Source organism: Bos javanicus, chromosome 16 (genome assembly GCF_032452875.1).
Source record: "Bos javanicus breed banteng chromosome 16, ARS-OSU_banteng_1.0, whole genome shotgun sequence".
NCBI lineage: Eukaryota > Metazoa > Chordata > Mammalia > Artiodactyla > Bovidae > Bos > Bos javanicus.
In genome coordinates, this window is record NC_083883.1 from 28,495,538 (window position 1) to 28,518,655 (window position 23,118).

General features: G+C 46.7%; 1 protein-coding gene across 32 annotated transcripts in view; it reads left to right on the plus strand.

Moving 5' to 3' along the window:
• CNIH3 (cornichon family AMPA receptor auxiliary protein 3) overlaps window positions 1-23,118 on the plus strand; it is a 153,991-nt gene that overhangs the window by 90,831 nt on the left and 40,042 nt on the right. For 8 of the 32 annotated variants that reach the window (XM_061382351.1, XM_061382352.1, XM_061382348.1 and 5 more), the window contains one exon: window positions 3,009-3,283. The exons of the other annotated variants lie outside the window; for them this stretch is intronic. The gene's annotated coding sequence lies outside the window, so the exon portion shown is untranslated. The remainder of the gene's footprint in view (window positions 1-3,008; window positions 3,284-23,118) is intronic. 32 annotated transcript variants of the gene reach the window in all.

Genomic DNA, 23,118 nt, shown 5'->3' on the forward strand with positions numbered 1-23,118 from the left:
CGAATTTAACTCTTTACTGTATTCATTATTGACACAGAAGGTCTCTAAGCTCCAAGTTCTATCCCCTTCCTTTCCTCTGTGTTTCTGTCCTCTCCCCTCTTTGTAGTCTATATTTAACCTTACAAATAAATTCTCTCTACCTGTTCTGGACAGGCACTGGGCACATGATGTAGGGTGGTGGCAAAGTGTGCAGGCTTCTGATACTTCCCGCCTGTGCCTGGATTCTCTGTGTCACCCCCAGTGTGACTCTGAAGTGGGGGTGATAAGTTCATCACCCTCCTCATGGAGTTGTGAGAATTAAATGAGATGATACATGTGCGTCTAGCTCATAAATACTCAGCACATACTAAATGTTACTCTTATTATCCTGACCCTTAGCTGCTGCCTAAAACTTCTTATAACATCCCCAAGCATACCCACGGTGCTGAAGTAACCCGGGACTGGCCACAGCCCCTCACATTTTGTAGGGGTGAGGGTCACTTGCCATTTAAGCGGAGTCACGGGGCAAGAAGGCCTGCCTCCTCCCTCCCTTTCTGAATGGGCTTCCAAGTTCAGATTCCCCAGCTGTGAGGACGTGCTGGGGGAGGTGGGGAGGGTGAATGGGTTTCTTTAGCACCACCACCTTCTGGGAACTGTACCTTCCAAGAAATTTCTTGGAACTCGTCAAGTACCCCGGACTGTGATGTATCTCAGCAGTTGATTGTTGTTAAACCACCTCCTCAGCTTTCTCGGGAGAAAGGAAGGAATTTTCAGAGTGGATCCATTTTTAGCTCTATAATTATCAGAAACTGTGTTCTTTGGGTAATTGTCTGAACTGCAGGATTCTTGTGTCAATTTGTGCTTATGATTCATCTTCTTGTGCCAAGAGCCACTTGCCCTCCCCACCAGGCGTGCAGTGCCTCTGAGGGTCACTGTCAAGTGTAGAGAGCCGGGTGGAGTATGGAGAGCAGAGGTTGGTTAGACGGCTCTTCTCAGGAAGGGTTCTCGTGTGGGGGAGATTGACTAGGGGCCTCCTGTTGCATCTCCAAGTTCAGGGACTGGTTAGAGGAAATGAACTTAAATGAGAGCCTGAGAGTGGCATAGAATGAAGAGAAACTTCGTTCATAAGCAGCTGTCATCTAACCTTGGGGTTGTTCATCTCAGGGACTAAGAAATGTTCACCTCCCTCAGATGAAGTTAGCCTGATGTCTGGGATGGTTTTGAGTTAGACTGAACCTGCCTGAGAGGCTTTGGGATGTCCCTTTGGTTTGACAAACCTTTGATTCTCCGTTTCACACCCCTGATTTCCCCAAGACTGTGTCTAGTCTCTCTGCAGGTTTTCTGACTGTGGTGGATGTGAAAAGCTCTCACAGATGGATAATTTTACTCTTTCCATTGAGCAGTCACAGTGGGATGTGAAAAAAGAGGATAAGTGGGGCGGGGGGGTTGGGAGTAGGTGGGGGTGTTGAGTTCACTGCTGCTACTGCTGCTGCTAAGTCACTTCAGTCGTGTCTGACTCTGTGCGACCCCATAGACGGCAGCCCACTAGGCTCCTCTGTCCCTGGGATTCCAGGCAAGAATACTGGAGTGGGTTGCCATTTCCTTCTCCAATGCATGAAAGTGAAAAGTGAAAGTGAAGTCGCTCAGTCATGCCCGACTCTTAGCGACCCCATGGACTGGAGCCTACCAGGCTCCTCTGTCCATGGGATTTTCCAGGCAAGAGTACTGGAGTGGGGTGCCATTGCCTTCTCCGGTTCAGTTCACTGGGGAAGTATAACCAGTCTGGTGCAGGGGGCCAGGTGCTCCAAGTTTAATTCTGGAAAGAACAAGTGGTGGTAAGGCCCCAAGTGTAACAACTGGTGACCACTTGGGCCCCTCCCTGTTCCATGCTTGTCAGAACCACACCTCTGTCTTAGGGAGGGCATCATGGTGTGACCTGAAGCCGAATGGTGTGAACCTGGGTTCACTGCAGAAATTCTTCCACGTGGTGCTGAATGCAGGATCTTGGAGGAGTTGGGAAATTAATATGACACTTCTGTAGTCCAAAGTCAGTTTGTTAAGTAGGAAGATTCCATTATTGTTCCAAATTCTTTATCCTCCCCCATATTCAAGTCTGGCTCTATAATTGGCAGGGCCCAGGAAAAATGAAAATTTAGGGATCCATGACAAAAATTTATTAGTAATCTTACACAGCTGACAGCAGAGCGTTCAGCCAAAGGCGGGGCCCTCCTGAGGGTAGGGCCCAGGTGCATCTGCATGGGTGGCACGTCCTGAAGCTGGCCCTGCCTGCGTCCTTTGCAGATGATTTTGCAGTTCTTCCTGCTGGAAGCAGAGTAGATTTCCCCTCCCTGCTGATGTGGGGTTCAGCCATGTGACAGGATGTGTTCACTGGAATGAGAGAGGACTTGTGAGTGTGTACTGAGACATTAAGAGTAACTGGACATTTCTTCTTCCTTTCTTGCACTTCTGACATCACCAAGGCCAGCCCACTGGTGCAAGGAGCATGGGAGACATGAGATACAGCCCTGAGCCTACCTGTAGCCCAGAGCCAAACCAACTAGGTGACGTGACACCCAGTCAACCTCTAGACGCATGAACAAATATAAATGTTGTTTTAAGCCACTGAATTTTGGAGTGATTTGTTATGCAGCATTATTATGACAGTAGCTAGCTGATACTACTATAAGCATCTCCCATTTTTATAAGGTGGTAGGGGGGGAATCTTTTTATTTTTTAAGAGATTTCATTCTGTGGCAGAGATCAGCCATTTGCTGACTCTACAAATTTATAAATAGACACTTTCAAACTCTGTCCCAATTTCTTTGACCTAAGAGGAGGCTACTAAATGTGTTTATATACCAGAACTTGGAGAAAGACTCATGTCACTTTGGAGCACAAAATTTGTCATTCATTAACTATGTGGAAGAAGGGCAAAGGTGATGCCTTTTCTGTAATCACTGGCACTCCCTGCCACAAGGGATTCGCTTGATTTCCAGTCTTTTTAGCTGTTAATGTATTTCTTCCTGCAGGGCTCTGGAGGGAATGGTGTATTTTCATGGAGAGACATACTACTGAGAAAAGGGATGCAGAAACTCAGAGGCAGTTGAGTGGAATGCCTTGGAGAGACCATCCTTGGCTCAGAAGTTTTCCAGATGAGAATTCTCTGTGGCTTGGGGAATGTCCAAGATGTGACAATACTGCTTACCTTTCTTGAATGACTACTGTGTGCCTTTAAAAGGATTGACTCTCTTAATCCTCACAACAATTCTATGAAGTAGCCACGATTAACAGCCCCAGTTAACAGGTGAGAAAATCAGGCTCAGAGAGTTTCAGTACATGTTTCCTGGAGTGTTTTAGGTCATAAGTTGGTAGAACTGGGATTTGAAGGCAAGTCTGTTTGGACACAGTCCACAGTTTCAGTCTCCACACTGAAGGAGGAATTGTCAGTTCTCTTTGAAACACACTCCTTAAGGACCACCACTATAGCAATACTGCTCAGCTATTTTAAAGGGAAGATACAAATACCAAAGCTCCAGAGGGCCTCAGGGACCCTATCATATGCTTAGCTCACCGTGATGGGGCCAAGCGGATCTCTTTAAGGCTCTTTTCTAATTCTATTTAATTTCTTGGTGGGATTGTTCACCCCTGGAGGGAATGTTTGAAGAAAAGTAAAAATATCCTGGAACAGAACTTGCAACTAGTTCAGAAACTGTGTCTCATGTATAATTTATTTTCAGATGCCTTCTGTGGCAGACTCCTTGTTAGTCAAAGGGAAAGGGGGAACATTTTACTCACTGTGTAGATAATGGTGCTGTCACAGGGTTGCTGAACCAGAAGCTGGAGGAAGAGCTCTGTCCTCATTTCACTCCACTCCCAAGCCCGCAGCTGGAGAAACCAAGGACTTCACGACAGCTGCCTTACACACTCTTGTTGTTCAGTTGCTAAGTTGTGTCTGCCTCTTTGCAACCTCATGGACCGCAGCACACCAGGCTTCCCACATGGGCCCTGGCTTCTCACTCTAATCTGGGGGAGCTGGTTGGCCCTGTCCTTATTAGGTCTCCATTGCCATGATGATAGCTGCTCACGTCAACCATGATTTATATTTTTTGTAAGTCCTTGAGTGATCTGGTAGTTCCACTGATCTTGGCTGGGCTTGTGGGGAGAAGAAGGTGTTCTTCTGGTCTTGGCTGGGCCTCATTCATATATCTGCCTGCAGTCAGCAGGCTGGTAGCTAATCTAGGATGCCCTCAGCTGGGGTGGCCCATCTCATTTTCCAGAGACTATTCCAGACTTATTCTTGTGGTGTCATAGAGAAGCAAGAGAAGTGGAAACACACAAGCATTTTTTCAAGCTTTGGTTTTCATCAAATCCTGTGCTCAGTTGTGTTCAACTCTTTTGACTGCATGGACTGCAGTCTGCTAGGCTCCTCTGCCCATGGGATTTTCCAGGCAAGAACACTGGAGCAGGTTGCCATTTCCTTTTCCAAGGGATCTTCCTGACCCCAGGAATCAAACCCATGTCTCCTGTGTCTCCTGCATTGGCAGGTGGATTATTTACCTCTGAGCCACCTGGGAAGCCTGCATCAGATCTTCTAGTGTCTTATTATTGGCTAAAGCAAGTCACATGTCCAAGCCCAGGGTCACAGTGGAAGGGACTACAGAGTTCCAAGGCAATGAGCGTGGATCCAGGGAGGCCATTAATTGGTTCCATGACAGTGAAAAGTGTTAGTCAGTCAATCATGTTGACCTCGTTGTAACCTTATGGACTGTAGCTCACCAGGCTCCTCTGTCCATGGAATTCTCCAATACTGGAGTAGGTAGCTATTCCCTCCTCCAGGGAATCTTACCAACTCAGGGGTGGAACTGGATCTCTCGCATTGCAGGCAGATTTTTTTACTGTCTGTGCCACCAGGGAAGCCCAATTGGTGCCATAAATGCCATCACGTCCTTGCTGCTGCTGCTGCTAAGTCGCTTCAGTCGTGTCCAACTCTGTGTGACCCCATAGACGGCAGCCCACCAGGTTCGCTCATCCCTGGGATTCTCCAGGCAAGAACACTGGAGTGGGTTGCTATTTCCTTCTCCAATCCACGAAAGTGAAAAGTGAAAGTGAAGTCGCTCAGTCGTGTCAGACTCTTAGCGACCCCATGGACTGCAGCCTACCAGGCTCCTCTGTCCATGGAATTTTCCAGGCAAGAGTACTGGAGTGGGGTGCCATTGCCTTCTCCGATCACATCCCTACTACTTAATTATCTTATAAACTGGAAGTTTATACTTTTTTGATCACTTTTATCAAAGTCACTCTCATTCTTCTGATAATCAAAAATCTGATCTCTTTTTATTAGTTTTTTGTTGTTGTTCTTACTGTTTGTTTTTAGATTACACATGAAAATGAGATCATACAGTATTTATCTTTCTCTGTTTGACTTATTTCACTTAGCACAGTGCCCTCAAGTTCCATCATGTTGTCACAAGTGGCAGAATTTCCTTCTTTTTGTGGTTGAATAAATGTGTTGTTGGAATAGACTCTTGAGAGTCTCTTGGACTGCAAGGAGATCCACCCAGTGCATCCTAAAGGAGATCAGTCCTGGGTGTTCACTGGAAGGACTGATGTTGAAGCTGAAACTCCAATACTTTGGCCACCTTATGCGAAGAGCTGACTCATTTGAAAAGACTCTGATGCTGGGAAAGATTGAGGGCAGAAGGAGAAGGGGATGACAGAGGATGAGATGGCTGGATGGCATCACCAACTCAATGGACAGACGTTTGGGTAAACTCTGGGAGTTAGTGATGGACAGGGAGGCCTGGTGTGCTGCAGTCCATGGGGTCACAAAGAATCAGACACGACTGAGTGACTGAACTGAATTGAACTGAATATTCCATTATAAACATATATCCTGGAGGAGGGCATGGCAACCCTTTCCAATATTCTTGCCTGGAAAATCCGCATGGACAGAGGAGCCTGGTGGGCTAGAGTCCATGGGGTTGCAAAGAGTCAGACATGACTGAGTGACTAGACATATAAACATATATACTGCAAGTGCTTTATCTGTTCATCTGTCAGTGGACATTCTGGTTGTTTCCATGTCTTGGCTATTGTTAAAAATGCTGAACATGGGGGTGCAGGTATCTCTTTAACATAGTGTTTTTATTTCCTTTTGGATACATACCCAGAAGTAGAATTGCTGGAGCTCACTTATGTGATAGCTGCATTTTTAACTTTTTGAGAAACCTCCAGACTGTTTTTCATTGTAGATGTGCCAGTTGACAATCCCACCAACAGTGCACAAGGGTTCCCTTTTCTCCACATCCTCTAACATTTGCTATCTCGTCTTTTTTGATGCTAGTCATTCTAACAGGTAAAGTGATATCTTATTCCTTCCCTTCAGAAATATGGTAGATTGATGGCAAGGTCAGCTAGCTCACGGGTCTGGTTCCAGAGCCCATGGTTCCACTCCCTTTGCATTTTGCTGTCTTGGTCTATGGGAGCTGGTAACCTTGCTCACCTTTTACAGAGCTTCTGTTGACCCCAGGAATCAGTCTCTATGAGTCACTCACCAAGAATGACCATCACTTAGTTTCCCCTGTAGTCTCCATGGGCCACGTAGACCAGAAAAAAGAGGTTGGTCAACTTCTTTAATTCATCCGCAAAGCAGATTCTCGAAGGCTGACCTAAGCAGACTTATGGATTCTCAGTAGTTCTGCTATGAGAAGTCACAAGTCATTGACCGTACTGATAGAGGTCATTTGGTTTTCTGCCACACCTTCTCCTTTGTTTAATATACAAAGAAACTCCAGGTACTTTAGGATGTGATGGAGGCAGGTAAGCAGTTTACAGGTCTGACTGTGAGTAAAAGATACAAGGGAGCCCGCTCTGTCTGAGAGGAGCTCATCTGGGCTGAGGGTGGGATGGGAGAGGACCGTGCCTCACAGAGGTGTCTGGGGACCCAGGCTCCTCCTGCCTTCGGAGCTCTGCCATCACTAGGGCATTGTCTTGTCCATGTGGTTCACGAGGGCATCACACCATGATGTCATTTCAAGCAGCAGTGTGGGTGGGTAACAGGAAAAGGGCCGCTTCAGAGAAGGGCATGACCTGGAAGCTGTGCACATCACTTCCACTGAATTCACCAGCCAGGTCGCAGGCAAATGGCCGTATCCGGTCTTTTCTAACAGGTTGGGGGCGGGCTATATGCTTAGCGGGGGGCAGGTTGGGGGCGGGCTATATGCTTAGCTCCAGATCAGGGATTTTATTTCAGAGAGCAGGGGGAACGGATGCTGGAGAATAGCTGCCTTGGTCTCTGGGAGAATTTCAGTCAGCAGAGTGGCCAGTGCAGGGCACTCAGCCAGTGTCCGGCACCCTGGAACTCCAAGGGCAGTGTGAGGTGGGGACTGGGGACGGGGGCAGAGAGACTCAGCATTAGAGGTTGAGGTGACGTCTGGTGGTACCTAGAGGAGCCTGGACATGGTGGGGGTAGAGAAAGGAGCCAGGGAGTCCTGGGTATTGGCCTTGATGAGCGCCAGTGAGAGCAATCTGAATTTCTTCATTCATTCAAGGAATTCATTTAGACCTGCTGCGTACGGAGTCCTGTGTTATGTGCTGATGAGTGTTTGTACATGTGTGTATCTGTGAGATGTGTCGCTTGTGAAGACATCAGTCCAGCTCAATTTTTCTCTGATTTCCTGCCTGAGTCTGAAACCTCTGATCTCACAATGCCTCGCATTACAGTCACTCATACACCTTGTCTTCCACGGTTGATTCTTGAAGGCAGGGATCATGTCCTCCTAATTTTTGTGTCTGCTGCGTTGCCTAGCATGGTGTCTGATTCATGTTAATTAGCTAAATGGATTAGTGAGCATGAGCCCAGCAACCACACAATGGCTTGGATTATTATTTTCTTAATGTATGCAGTAGAATTATCACTGCTGAGCACGGGATTAAGGCAAGTGAAGGAGACCAAAGGAAGGTCTGTGGCAGGTGTGACAGGCTTTGTCTTGTCAGAGCATCCCACTGAGCACAAGAATGGATGTTTTGGGTTGGCCAAAAAGTTTGTTCAGGTTTTTCCATTATATTGGCTAGGAAACCCAAATGAACTTATTGGCCAACCTGATGATTAGCGGGCTGGTTCTCAACCTTGGCTGCACGCTGGAATCACCTGGGGAGCTTAAAAAGTACTGTTCCTGGATCCCACCCTCAGCGTTTCTGTTTCAGTGTTCTGGAATGCAGCCTGGGCATTGGCAGGGGTGGAGGGGGTGTTGAAAAAGCTCCCTAGGTGATTCTAATGTGTAGCAAGGCTGCAGCTCACTGAGTTGAAGGGTAGACCAGGCTTCAGCAATGCAGGTGAGGAGGCATTTTCTCTTGCTTGGTCCCCCAGAGTATGATTTAGAGAGCCGTAATTTTCTAAATGGTACCAGAGTAAAAGCAATAATTTACCAGCAGGTGCCCAGGTGGACTAAAGGAGTGAGGGCCTAACTTCCTGCTTCCTGGGAGATGCTCAACCCAGTGGGAGATGCCTTGCAAGTAACAGGCATTTCTCCGTGTGAGCTTTGCTTCTAGCTGCTGCCTTTTGCAAAATGCGATAAGTGAAAATTCTGGTTTTCAGCCCCCGAAATGCTCACCCTTCCAGATACTCATTCTTGCCCTTTCCAAACTGCTGAAAAAGCAATAAACATTTCTGGGTCACGTTTCTGGGCCACAAAATGTGCCAGTGTTACCAAATCCTAAGGGTCTCTGATTCCCTGTGGTTGCTGTCCAGTCTCTGTCTCTCCCTACAGTTAGAACCGGGTACCAGCCTCCGCCCAGGCAGGGCCCACAGGGAGAGCCCTGAGACTCAGAAGAGAACTCCTCTGGGCTCCCCGGCTTGTGCTGAATTGATTCCCATGCTCCAGATGCATCTGCTCCCCACGGAATAGCTGTATTGCTGCATTATCATGCTGGCTCCATTCGCAACTTCTGTGGGATTTGTTATTCTTTAAGCGATTTGGGGCATCGGGCCTCCTCCAGCACAATTTCACTGACTGATTCGTAAGCTGTCTCTACGGCACAGACAATTACAAAACACATGGGGTTTTGTTTCATTAGGATAAGACCAGCCAATAGACAAGAAGATGCACTGAATACGGTAAATGTGCTATACAAATGCAAAGAGCCATTATTACAAAGGGACAGAAAAGCCATGGTGTTCCCTTTCTGTGTCTGCCACATGGTCCGAGCAGTGATGAAATTCTGGAAGACAGTGGTCCCCGATTATAGCACAGGGAGGTGGGCGGGCAACACACGGCAAAAACAGCTCTGCTATTGTGGCCTTTCTCATGGTGACATCACTGCCCTTACCACTCAGCGCATCAGCATAAAGTGGTATCACTGGTGTCCTGGTAGGGACTGAATAAGGGGGCCACTTAAGCAAGATCCCCGCTCTCGGGAATGTATACACTGTTCAGATGACGTCAGCAGGATGGACTGATGAAATATCCAACAACGCCTCTCCTGTGAGGGTCTGTATAATCCTCTTTGTATTAACCATCACACAAACGTATAACTGTGCTACTTCAAATGCCTTTTGATAGTGTTGATGCCAACTGTTAATAAAAACCAAAAATGAGGGACATTGGATTGTTTTAGAGTATTTGACATTTAAGTTATTCAGTTATTGACGAAATACTTCGAGCCCCAATATTGTGAACGTGAAAGGAATGCAGTGTGGGAGGGCAAAGTCAGAAGGACGATTCTTTGTAAAATGTTTGTTTTCCTTAGTCAACTATAATGTTGGTGAGGGCGGGGCCCTTGTTTCTTGTTCCCTGCTTAACACCTGACCTAGAAAACAGCACCTTTTCAGTAATTCTTTGCTGGCAGAATGGCTGGATATGCTCTGTACTTTACCCACAGTCTTGGGTTTATTCTTGGATTTATTCATCAACTCTGTGAGGTGGCGATGGGGACCTGAGGCCAGAGGGCTTACATCACTCAGGTGGAGAGTGCTGGGTCTGGATTCAAATCCAGCTCTACTTTCAAACGCCTGCCCTTTCTAGTAGGTTTTATGTCTCCATGCACTAGGGATTAAAAACATGTTTCTCTGCCTTTCCCAGGACAGTTCCATGCATGGAATTTGCAGAGCACACTTGGATACTGCCCTCTGACCACTGGCATTTATCTGTTCAGGCGATCCCCTGTCAGCCACAAGCATGTGTGTGCCCTGCCTTTCTCCAGTCTGACTACAAGAAAGAGGCAAAGGTGTTAACGGGGTGGGCTTCTCCTGAGGCCTGTCTCCTTGGCTTGACTTCTTTTTGCGTCCCCACCTGGTCATCGCTCTGTGTGTCTATGTCCTAATGCCTTCTTCTTGTAAGGATACCAATCATATTGGAACAGGGTCCACTGTTGTGACCTGATTTAACCTTAACTATGGCTTCCTGGATGGCTCAGTAGTAACGAATCTACTTTCCAATGCAGGAGACATAGGAGATGTGGGTTCAATCCCTGAGTAGGGAAGATCCCCTGGAGGAGGAAATGGCAACCTGCCCCAGTATTCTTGCCTGGGAAATTCCATGGACAGAGGAACCTGGCAGGCTACAGTCCATGCGATCCCAAAGAGTTGGACACAACTGAGCAACTGAGCACACACACGTACACACACCCATTGATTTAAAGACTTACCTCCCCAAATCCAGTCACATTCTGATCTGATTACTGGGTGTTAGGACTTTAACATACGAATTTTGGGGGGAAACACAATTCAACCTGTCACAGGATCCATATGGGTACCAGGAAAGAGTTTTTATGGCAGCGACATTCCCTTGGTTAGGAGCAGTGTTTGGCCTTCCCTTGAATTCTGCTCCTTGACAAATAGCAGAGTGAAAGGTAAGCCCCTGGGTTTAGATTTCTGGAGCGTTTTCTTATCACGCACAAGTGTTATCCAGGGAAAGAGAGGGCAAGACTGATTCTTTCTGTTGGATTTTATTGGGTGTTTATCAGAATAAAAAGCAAGCTTGTTCTGAGCAAAGCCTGTGAAGAAGTGCTCCTATCATTGTCCAGGAGAGATGCTCCAAACAGAAAGAACAGGGCCTGGCCTCTTCGAACTGTCACACCCCTTGCAGGGAGGTGCGTGTGGAGCCAGTCATCCAAGCGTAGAGAGTTGACTCAGCACACGCTGGACAAGGCTGGGGTCGTTCATCATTCTAATTAGCTTTGGCTCCTTTCTCCTCAGCGGGCCCAGGGTCAGGACCAAATCCATGTATGCACTGTGAGCATTTACAGAAGGGCCAGTTACTGAGGATGGCTGAAGTTTTATAATTATTGTAGCTATTTTTTGTTTGTAGGACATCTTTTCCCAGGAGATCCCAGGCACTTCCCTGCCCAGAGGCTGTCACTGGGTAGCAGGACAGTGTGACCCGTTCCAGAGCTGGAGGAAGTCATAAAGAACACTGCCCACCCGTAGTGCAGGCTGCACACAAAAGTCACTATACGCACAGCTCTAGGGAAGGTTGAAGCAAAGCAGAGAGTGACAAGGGGGCTTGGGTTTTTTCTTTGCTGGAGGAGGTGAGCTTACCTAGACTTTGAAGATTGGTCTTTAGTGACTTAGGGACAATTTTTTCCATGACAACAATGTTTATTAAATTACTGTATGTGGCCTAGAATATGCCAGATGTCGTCGTGCAAAGCGCTTGCCTGGTCATCTCACTTAATGCTCATCTCTGATGTGGGTGCCATTCTGATGTAGGCATCACTTTGGTCCCCTTTTGCCAGTGAGCATATTGAGGGCAGAGGGATTAAGGAACTGAAGCTAGGACATGCAAAGCCAGGACTTGAATCTAGGTCATCTTTCCCCTGGGCTCAGTGGTAAAGAATCCACCTGCCAGTGCAGGAGACTCCAGTTCAATCCCTGAGTCGAGAACATGCCCTGGAGAAGGAAATGGCATCCCACTCCAGTAATCTTACCTTACAGAGGAGTCTGGCGGGCTACAGGATCCTGAAAGAGTCAGATACTCTGTGGGTTTTCTTCATTGATGATTTTAATTGTAGATGTCGTATCTCCTTATTTTAACTAGAAAATGATGCTCAGTTAATTCGAAGTAAATATTAATAAGCTCCCAACTCCTCTCTATTCCTGACTCTCTGACATAACTAATGTTAAAAGCTTGGGTCTCTGCTCCTACGTCCATGCACAAACACAGACAAAAGCACATAAGCACACACACACACATATGTGTACATTCACTCAGAGTTGGCCTTTTGCCTTTTTTCCCCAATAATTGAAAAAGATTTTTTCTGTAACTTTTTCCCCCACATACCATTTTATTATGGACAACTCTCTAGATCAGTAGAGTCTATAGATCTAACTGTTTTAAGAATAATCACAAACTCTCATAGTATTCCACAGTGAAAGTGCAAGTCACTTAGTCATGTCTGACTCTTTGCAACCCTATGGACTATACAGTCCATGGAATTCTCCAGGCCAGCTGGAGTGGATAGCCTTTCCCTTCTCCGGGGGATCTTCCCAACCCAGGAATTGAACCCAGGTCTCCTGCATTGTGGGCAGATTCTTTACCAGCTGAGCCACAAGGGAAGCCCAAGAATACTGGCGTGGGGTAGCCTATCCCTTCTCCAGTGGATCTTCCCAACCCAGGAATCTAACTGGGATCTCCTGCATTGCAGGCGGATTCTTTACCACAGTCCACCCAGTTTGTTCAGTCATGTCCATATTTGTGGACTTTCTGTCTCTTTTCAGTTTTGTTGATTTGGCCTATATCAGTAACTCTGCAATAAACACCTTTGTGTGTTTATATCGCAGGAGTGAGATTATCAGGTTAAAAAGGATATGAATTTGTACTCTTAAAATTTTGCTGGATTACTTTCCCAAAAAGGTTGTGGTCAGGAAGTTGTTCTCACAGACCTGAGCTTCTCAGTCTGGGCAGCACATTGAAGTCTCCTGGAGAGCTTTTAAATTCCAGGTCCACCCATAAGAGTGTCTCACTTAATTAGCCAAGGGGGCACGGGCAGTGGTGTTTGCCAGAGCTGCCCAGGGGCTTCTCATGTTCCACCAGGGTGGAGGGCTTCTGAGAGCGATCCTTGCAGACTCCAGGGTCCTTTCTTCCCTCTCACTTCCCTGTCTCTCCCCTCATCCCTTCCTCTCTCCTCAAGGCCCTCTCCTCACAGGTCAGGGGAGTTTTCACCAGAAGCTGCAGGTAATATCCTTCCCCCAGCAGCCTCCTTCTAGTCACTGCCCTGGTCCCACAGAAACACACTGGTTGGAAGGGTTGACGTTAGCGCTTGCAGCACGTCCCCTCTGGAGAGCCTTCAAGACCTTTGAGAGCCTTCCAGCTCATGCCAATTTGGAACGCTGTCTCTGGGAGAGAAGGGGCTGTGCATCACTTCTCTTTCAGGGCCAGAAAAGCGAGGATGTGCTGCCCTCCTGCTACGTAGGTGATGTCATTTTCATCCTGCAGTCTAAGACCTTCCATTCTTCCACCTGCATCCCACCCCTTATCCCCTGCAGTATGTGTACTGGCGCAACCCACACGGCTGCCTCCAGAACAGCAGCCCAAGGCCGCACTCGACCACCGGCAAAAGCCAAAGCTCTCCAACTTCAGCCTTTCGTGGCCTGATTGGCACACAGCTCTTCACTGCCATCCACTGCTCACCTTGAGTCAGAATGGGTAGAATGCCCCACGGGCTGCCGTAGGGAGCTTCAGAGCAGCGGTGACTCGGGTGTTTTATACACAAGCGGTGTGTGTGTGTTTGGCAGGGGGCTGGGGTGTGGGTGTGCCTGGTGCTTACCTAGTTCTGCTGAAATGCCCGTGGGGTGCTGACCCAGCCCATGGCCGATGTTGGGGCTGGTAGAGTCCTGTAGCTGGCCACCGCCTTTGTCAGGCCCACATAATTATTAACCGTGATATCTAATGTTTGCGAAGTACTCTGTTTTTCAAACTTGGCTGCACACTGGAATCCTTGGGGAGTTTTAAGAAATTTTGATGCCTGGGTTCCATCTCCAGAGATTCTGACTTAATTGGTTTGGCATAAATCCTGGGAGTCAGGATTTTTAAAACCTCCCCCCCGGGTGATTATAATACGCAGTCAAGTTTGAGACTCTTTGCCAGGCAGGGTTCAGCATTCAGGTTCACTACTGCATGTAAGTGCCCCGTGTGGCCTGGCTGCTGTGGCCCAGTGGGTCTTGGGGCCGACTTCCTCCTTGACCCTGCGCCTCCCCTCCCTAATGCACGGCTGGGTGGGGTGCACAGACACCTACCTGGTCCTTAGCTCCCCCCAAATCTCCTAGCACCTCCAACAGTTGGCAAAGCCTTTCAGCTGCTGGGATGCGTAGGCTTTTAGAGGTCAGAGGTGTTTCCAGCTCCAAGAAGAAACAGGGCAGCACTTTTCATGCCTGCCTGAACCAAGGCCCTCTCCACAGCGTTTCATAAAATGCTGAGGCCCTGGCCCCACCCTCTGAGTTTCCAATATAGTGGTGAGATTTGCTACATAGGAACTTACAAACATTTTTTTTTTCTTGGGGGAGGGAGAAATGTCAAATGGAAGGGAACGTTTTAAGAGTAAAATAATGAAAAATTCATATAGATGGTCTTATTTACAAAGCAGAAATAGAGACAGATGTAAAGGACAAACATATGGGTAGTAAGGGGGAAAAGGGGAGTGGGATGAATTGGGAGATGGGGACCGGCACATATACACTATTGATACTATGTGTAGAACAGATAACTAATGAGGACCTGCTGTAGAGCGCAGGGAACTCTACTCAGTGCTCTGTGGTGACCTAGACGGGAAGGAAATCCAAAAAGGAGGGGATATAGGTATGTGTATAGCTGATTCACTTTGCTGTTCAGTAGAAACTAATGCAACACTGTAAAGCAACTATACTCCAATAAACTTTTTTTAAAAGAGTAGTATGCTGCTGCTGCTGCTAAGTCGCTTCAGTCGTGTCCGACTCTGTGAGACCCCATAGACGGCAGCCCACCAGGCTCCCCGTCCCTGGGATTCTCCAGGCAAGAACACTGGAGTGGGTTGCCATTTCCTTCTCCAATGCATGAAAGTGGAAAGTGAAAGTGAAGTTGCTCAGTTGTGTCCAACTCTTAGTGACCCCATGGACTGCAGCCTACCAGGCTCTTCCATCCATGGGATTTTCCAGCCAAGAGTACTGGAGTGGGGTGCCATTGCCTTCTCCAAAAGAGTAGTATAATGAATACCTATAATGTAGTCTTCACCAAAAGTTATCACTCACCATGTTTGCTGTGTCTGTTCTCCCCGCCCCCTAGGTATGTAGCTTTTTTTTTTTTCCTGGACCGTTTAGTTGCACATGTTATGACATTTTACCCCTGAATACTCTCTCCAGCATAACCACACTACCGTGATCACACCCAAGGCCATTGTCATCATAATGTTATCTATTAATAACAGTTGTCTGTAGTCACATTTCCTCTCTTTTCCCAATAAGTTCTTTATGGTTTTTAAAAAACATCCAGGACCCAATCAGGTAGCATACACAGCATTTAGTTGCCATATTTCCCACTTTCTCCTTTAATCTGAAAGAGACTCTCCATTTTTTTTTAATGACACTGACTTTTTGGAAGCATCTATGAATATGGGTAATTTTTTAAAGTTCGCTGGACATTTCCAATGGGCAGCAGGAGGGTTGAGGAGCCTTGCACCAGAGGACTATGCGAGGTGATTTCCCCACAGGAAGGTTTATGTGGAGGCTGCCCCTTCCTGCTTCTCAGTCCTCAGAGACGGCTGCCCTGCTTGCTGTTTACAGCCTGCTGCACAGAGCACAGCCCTGCCCCACGATGTTTATTTTTAATTGATCTGGAGTCACCAGCCCCTGTGATCACTACCTTCTCTGGTTGCCCAGCATCCTCATCTCCTCCTTTCCTTTCTCTTCTAGCATCTCCTGTGCCCTTTCTGTGTTTTGTGTGCTGGATTTTCAGGGTCTAATTGCTTGATGCAGCCTCACCGAAGTGGGTGTGGCAGGGGTGTGTCTGATTTCTCCTTCAGCAGCTGCAGCGGGTGGTGGAGAAGTCTCTACAGAGGGGGTGGTTCTTCTTAGGCTGCCTGCTTCCCTGCTCTAACCACACCCAACTAAGCTCCATTCACTTTCCCTCTTCCTGCTTATTCTTCCTTTTTTTTTTTTTTTTTTGGCTGAACCTACCCATTCTTTAAAATTCAGCTCTTGTCACCATTTCTGGGAAGCCTTTTGCTTCCTCCCTTTGTTGGAGTCTTGCCCCTTCTGCAGGGTTCCACAGCCCCTGGGCTGATGTCTACCCTAGGGCTTACCAGGCAGCATTGCATGTCCCTCTCCCCGACTAGACCATGAGCTGCTGAAGGACAGGGACGGAGTCTGTTGTAGATCGAACTCCCTAGACCCCAGCATGGTGCCTGCACTGTATGGGTGCCGAGTTAGTGCTCAGTGAGTGAATGGTAATGGAAGTTGGACCCAATTCTGAGACTCCAGTAGTCACAGACTTCTGGGTTAGAATCCTAGAATGTTAGAGCTGGGAAGGGCCTTTGTGAATTCCGGTCCAGCTCCTTCCCTGAAGATAAATGAAAGTGCAGAAAGACAGAGATGCAGTGCCCCCAAAATGGCAGAGTGAAAGCTAACTCTGTCCCCTCTTTACCCTGAGTCCTTTCCCCCTCCACCCACCTTTATTTCATTGGGTTATTTATTCACTTCATATTTCCAAGTCCTGTTGACTTTCCATCATTCACAGATGGATAATCCTTCATATTATTGTCTACCTCAGTATCTAAACTCCAGTTGGCTATCTCTCCCTTCTGACCATGGGAAAGAGAAGTCCGTTGGGAAAGAAAAGTCCGTTTTAATGCGAGTATAAACCAGATGTACTCAGAAGAGTAGATTTGTTGGATGAAAACCAACAATCACAAAACCACTCCTCAATCTAGAATAAAGGCTCTGTGCTTCTTTGGAACATCACAGGGACCCCCTCTACTGACGTGGACAAGCGACAGTTCACCATCAAGTTCGCAGACGCAGTTTTTCTTTTCTCCTTTCTCCTTGTGCAATTGGCCAACCAGCAGTGGGAGTCCAGCAGTGCTGGCTGTGGTACAGCTGCCTGTGGTACATTCAGACTCCCAGGCCCCACCCAGATCTACAGGATCCTGGTCTGGGTTTTAACAAGATCTCCAGGGGGTCTGGATGCACATTATTTTGAGCAGCACAACTGAGACCCCGATTGTCAGGTACAGAGCTGATTGGCCACACTGTTCTTCAGTATTCTCTGAGCGCCTGCCATGTAGCCCTGAAGGAAGGAGCAGCAGGCGTGAACACCTTGCCCCAAAGACTTGCCTGTCCCACCTCGTCAGTTCCCCTCTGCTGAGTCATTATCCAGCTGGCCTCTCCCTACAGGGGGTCCTCACTGCTTGCAGCTGGCCCCTGACTTATCCCTACACCACTGCCTCATTGGGTGCAAGTGGCTTTCTCCACTGTCCTTCAGCGTCCAAACTGCTCTGCCGTTTCTCAACAGTGACCACTTTCGCTCGTGAGTAGATGGAGCCCATCAGCGCCAGGTTCCTGTCTCTTTCCTGCTCTGCTTTCCATCTTTGTCTCTCAGAGCCTTCTCTACCTCCAGGCCCCTCTCTGCTGCTTCCATGGGTTCCCTTGACTCAGTCTCCTTCTGACTCAATCTGGAGCATATCCAAACTAGTTCCCTCTTTCCGGAGTACCTTCTTTCTCTCTCACAGCTCTTTTTCCCTCCATCTTTAACTAGTCTGCCTTATTCTAAACAATTTCACTGACCTTGGTAACCCTTCATATTGCCAGCCCACACATTTCTGCTTTCAATTCTTGCCAAATTCTGGGAAGTCATCAACACCCCTGCTTGCACTTCCTCATTCCTACTTGTCTCTGAATTCCTTGCAATTTGCCAGATGCTTCTTTCATTCAATTGAAAATGATATCTTGAAGGTCACCAGTCAGTCAGTTCAGTCGCTAAGTCATGTCCGACTCTTTGCGATCCCATTAATCGCAGCACGCCAGGCCTCCCTCTCCATCACCAACTCCCGGAGTTCACTCAGACTCATGTCCATCGAGTCAGTGATGCCATCCAGCCATCTCATCCTCTGTCATCCCCTTCTCCTCCTGCCCCCAGTCCCTCCCAGCATCAGAGTCTTTTCCAATGAGACAACTCTTTGCATGAGGTGGCCAAAGTATTGGAGTTTAAGCTTTAGCATCAGTCCTTCCAAAGAAAGCCCAGAGCTGATCTCCTTCAGAATGGACTGGTTGTATCTCCTTGCAGTCCAAGGGACTCTCAAGAGTCTTCTCCAACACCACGGTTCAAAAGCATCAATTCTTCGGCGCTCAGCCTTCTTCACAGTCCAACTCTCACATCCATACATGACCACAGGAAAAACCATAGCCTTGACTAGACGGACCTTTGTTGGCAAAGTAATGTCTCCGCTTTTGAATATGTTATCTAGGTTGGACATAACTTTCCTTCCAGGGAGTAAGCGTCTTTTAATTTCATGGCTGCAGTCACCATCTGCAGAGATTTGGGAGCCCCCCAAAATAAAGTCTGACACTGTTTTCACTGTTTCCCCATCTATTTCCCATGAAGTGATGGGACCAGATGCCATGATCTTCATTTTCTGAAGGTCACCAGTGATGTCACAAATCCAGTAGATTGACTTCTTCTTTCCTATTCCCTTGACTTTTCTATAGTGTGACATTACTAGACACTCCTTTTTTTTGACTTCCTGACACAAGACCCTCTTAATTTTCTTTCTGTCTTGTGTCCATTCATCTCTAACTCCTTTTTGACTCCTCTTCCCTCTCCAAATGCAGACGTTCTTTCATGTTCTGCCTTTGACCTTGTTTTCTTCCTGTTCTATACTAGGAATTGCAGTCAGCAGTCTATGGGTCATATATGGCCTGCCAATTTGTTTTGTTTGACCCTTTTAATATTTTAAGAATCTGAAAATTTGATACAAAAATCTGGATTTTCAGCTTCTTTTGGGAAAATAATTGCAAGGGACCTGGCAGTATTGGAACCATACCCCTTAAGGCAACAATCAGCTGAAGTGAGGTAGTGATGATGCCTTCAGATGGGAAGTGCATTTTTCTCCTGCTCTGTCTTCCTCTTGAATTCCAGGCAAGCATTTGAAGCCATCTATTGAGCATCTTTACCTGGTTCTACTTCTTGTACCTCAAGGAGTGCTAATGAATCACACTTCTCCACCTCTGTGGGTTGAACCAATTGAGAACAGACATGAGTCTAGATGAGGATGAAAATAGTGTCCTATCCATCCAGCTCCATGGATGGTCAAGGTAGCATTCCATCACCTTCAGTAATGAATACCAAAGAGGGGTGGGCTCAAGGCTTGTGTTGCCACTTAAGCAGGCTTTAGACCTTGGCCACATAAACCTACCACAAGTTTGCAGGAGTGGAGGAAAAGAATGAATGAAATTTAGGGACAGGCAGTCCCCAAAGCAAGAGAAGCCAGGCCACATGCTTCCTCCCTAATACTTCCCTAAGATGTGGAAACTGTTGGTTGAATTCCTATTTTATGGGTTGGGGCAGAGAAAGGAATTGAAAGGCTCAGAATTCTCCCTTTTGTCACCTGTCCATAAACTTACATCTACTTCTGCTTTATTGACTATGCCAAAGCCTTTGACTGTGTGGACCACAGCAAACTCTGGGAAATTCTTAAAGAGATGAGAATACCAGACCACCTGACCTGCCTCCTGAGAAATCTGTATACAGGTCAGGAAACAATAGTTAAGACTGGACATGGAACAACAGACTGGTTGCAAATAGAGAAAGGAGTACGTCAAGGCTGTATATTGTTACCTTGCTTATTTAACTTCTATGCAGAGTGCATCGTGAGAAACGCTTGGCTGGAAGAAGCACAAGCTGGAATTAAGATTGCCGGGAGAAATATCAATAACCTCAGATATGCAGATGACACCACCCTTATGGCAGAAAGCAAAGAAAAACTAAGAGCCTCTTGATGAAAGTGAGAGGAGAGTGAAAAAGTTGGCTTAAAACTCAACATTTGGAAAACTGAGATCATGACATCTGGTCCCATCAGTTCATGGCAAATAGATGGGGAAACAATGGAAACAGTGACAGACTTTATGTTTTTGGGCTCCAAAATCACTGCAGATGGTGACTGCCACCATGAGATTGAAAGATGCTTGCTCCTTGGAAGAAAAGTTATGACCAATCTAGACAGCATATTAAAAAGCAAAGACATTACTTTGCCAACAGTGATCCATCTAGTCCAAGCTATGGTTTTTCCAGTAGTCATGTGTGGGTGTGAGTTGGACTATAAAGAAAGCTGATCGCCAAAGAATTGATGCTTTTTTTTTTTTTTTGAATTGATGCTTTTGAACTGTGGTGTTGGAGAAGACTTTTGAGAGTCCCCTGGACTGCAAAGAGATCCAACCAGTCCATCCTAAAGGAAATCAGTCCTGAATAATTCACTGGAAGGACTGATGTTGAAACTGAAACTCCAATACTTTGGCCACCTGATTCGAAGAACTGACTCATTTGAAAAGATTGAAGGCAGGAGGAGAAGGGGACAACAGAGGATGGTTGGATGGCATCACCGACTCAATGGACATGAGTTTAAGTAAACTCTGGGAGTTGGTGATGGACAGGGGGGCCTAACGTGCTGCAGTCTATGGGGTCGAAAAGAGTTGGACACGACTGAGCGACTGAATTGATAAACTTACTATAGATTTACAGCCTACTCTTTTGGTTAATCACCTTAGTTAATTGGGACATTAGCTTTCGTGCCACTCAGGTTTACTACCACATCTGTTACTGGTCTGTGGATTCTATTTCTGAAGTGCTTCATGAATTGCAACTCTCCTTCCCCAGGCCACTTCCTCGAGAGCTCTGGCTCTCCTTCCTTTTACTAGACTATTGCAGTAACCTCCTAGGTGGGTTTTTCCCTCTGGTCTTTGGTCTGCTCCCTAGCCCTGCTCCTCAGTTCACTCTGCACATAATCGTTGGAGTGATCTAAGCCAATCTTTACCATATATGACTTTTTTATCCAAAGTCTTCTTGCTTTCGCTTAGTCATATCCAACTCTTTGCGACCCCATGGACTGTAGCCTGCCAAGTTCCTCTGTCTTTGGGAATTCTCCAGGCAAGAATACTGGAGTGGATTGCCATGCCACCCTCCAGGGGATCTTCCCAATCCAGGGATCGAACCCAAGTCTCTTGCATTGCAGGCTGATTCTTTACCAACTGAGCCACCAGGGAAGCAAAGTCTTCTTGGGGTCCCAACTTTAGAGAATGAATGACCAATACTTAGCATTTCTTTTAAGACCCTCTTTGATTTCCTACCCCCTCTTCTAACCTTATTGAAATCTACTTCTTTTCACTTATCTGTTCCCCATTTATTGAGTACCTACTATGTTCTGGGGGTTGTGCTGAGTACCATAGATAGATAAGACTGTGACTTCCTTTCTTTGTGCCTTGTCTTACACTATTTCATCACTTGGATGTCCTCTGTGGGCTAAAATGCTGTCTTTCAGTTTCAACTCAAATGTGGCCTCTTCCATGAAATCTTTAATAATCCACTAAAGAAGTGTCTGCCTTCTCTGTCTGACTGGCTCTTTCAGTGGTCTTCCTACATAATGATGTCTTATTTACATATCTGACTCCTTTCCTGGTTGCAGTCTTCCTGGGGGCCAGTGCTACGTCTTCTTCACCCTTGAGTTGGCTGTGGTCCTATGCTGTCCTGGTACACAGGAGGCACTCTATTGATGGGCTGATAAAATCACATTTTCTCCAAAGTAGGAAATAGAACAAACCCAGAGAAAAGTGTTTAAAAAACAAATAAATGAAGCATGATCCTAGGTTACTAAATATAGCTTTATAGAGATGAATATGTCGTGACTAATTAAAAACAAATCTGTTTTGAAATAAAGCAGCACATTGACATTAAATACTGTTTCTTCATCTCTTTTCATTCCTACTGCAACCAGCTTAGTTTTTTTTTTTTTTAATGTCTTTACTGTTAATAATCAGAGATTTCTCTAAAACCAGATGCCAACTTTGACTGATCTGTCTGTCATAACAGCCAAATTTTTCCCGCTGACATTGCCATATGTGTGTCCCTCCCATCCTTGGAGGCCTTTGATTGTTTCTCATTGCCTGTTGCCTCCAGTCCCGACCCCTTCACCTGGTCTTCTTGGCCCTCTCAGGGGCCTTTTCTAGGCTGTTGTCCTACTTCTCCCCAGCTTGAACCCAGGCCAGCCAGGTAACCCCCCTCCTCTTAGGTGCATATCTTCCCTAGACTCTAAAGGCACATCCACTTCTGTGAAATCTTTATCATTTTGGCTGAGGGTAAATTCTTCCACCTGTCACCAGTAGCAGCTGTTTCTAGACCTGGTTGCTCATCAGAGTCAGATGCATAGCATTTAAAACCCAGATCCACAACATGTATACACTACTATATTTAAAATGGATAACCGACAAGGACCTACTGTATAGCACAGGGAACTCTGCTCAATATTATATGGCAGCCTAGATGGGAGGGGAGTTTGGGGAAGAATAGATACAGTATATGTATGACTGGGCCCCTTTGCTGTCCACCTAGAACTATCAGAACATTGTTAATCGGTTATGTTGTTTAGTTACTCAGCTGTGTCTGACTCTTTTTGGCCCCATGAACTGTAGCCTGCCAGGCTCCTCTGGGATTTTCCAGGCAAGAATACTAGAGTGGGTTGCTGATTCCTTCTCTAGGGGATCTTTCTGACCCAGGAATTGAACCCAAAACTCCTGAATTGGCAGGCTGATTCTTTACCACTGAGCCACCTTGCTATGCTATGCTAAGTCACTTCAGTCATGTCCGACTCTGTGCGACCCCATAGATGACAGCCCACCAGGCTCCCCTGTCCCTGGGATTCTCCAGGCAAGAACACTGGAGTGGGCTGCCATTTCCTTCTCCAATGCATAAAAGTGAAAAGTGAAAGTGAAGTCACTCAGTCGTGTCCGACTCTTAGCGACCCCATGGATTGCAGCCTAACAGGCTTCTCCATCCATGGGATTTTCCAAGCAAGAGTACTGGAGTGGGGTGCCATTGCCTTCTCCGCTGAGCCACCTTAGAAGCCCCAAAATAACATGGGGCTTGAACCCATGACCCTGGGATTAAGAGTCCCATACTCTACCAACTG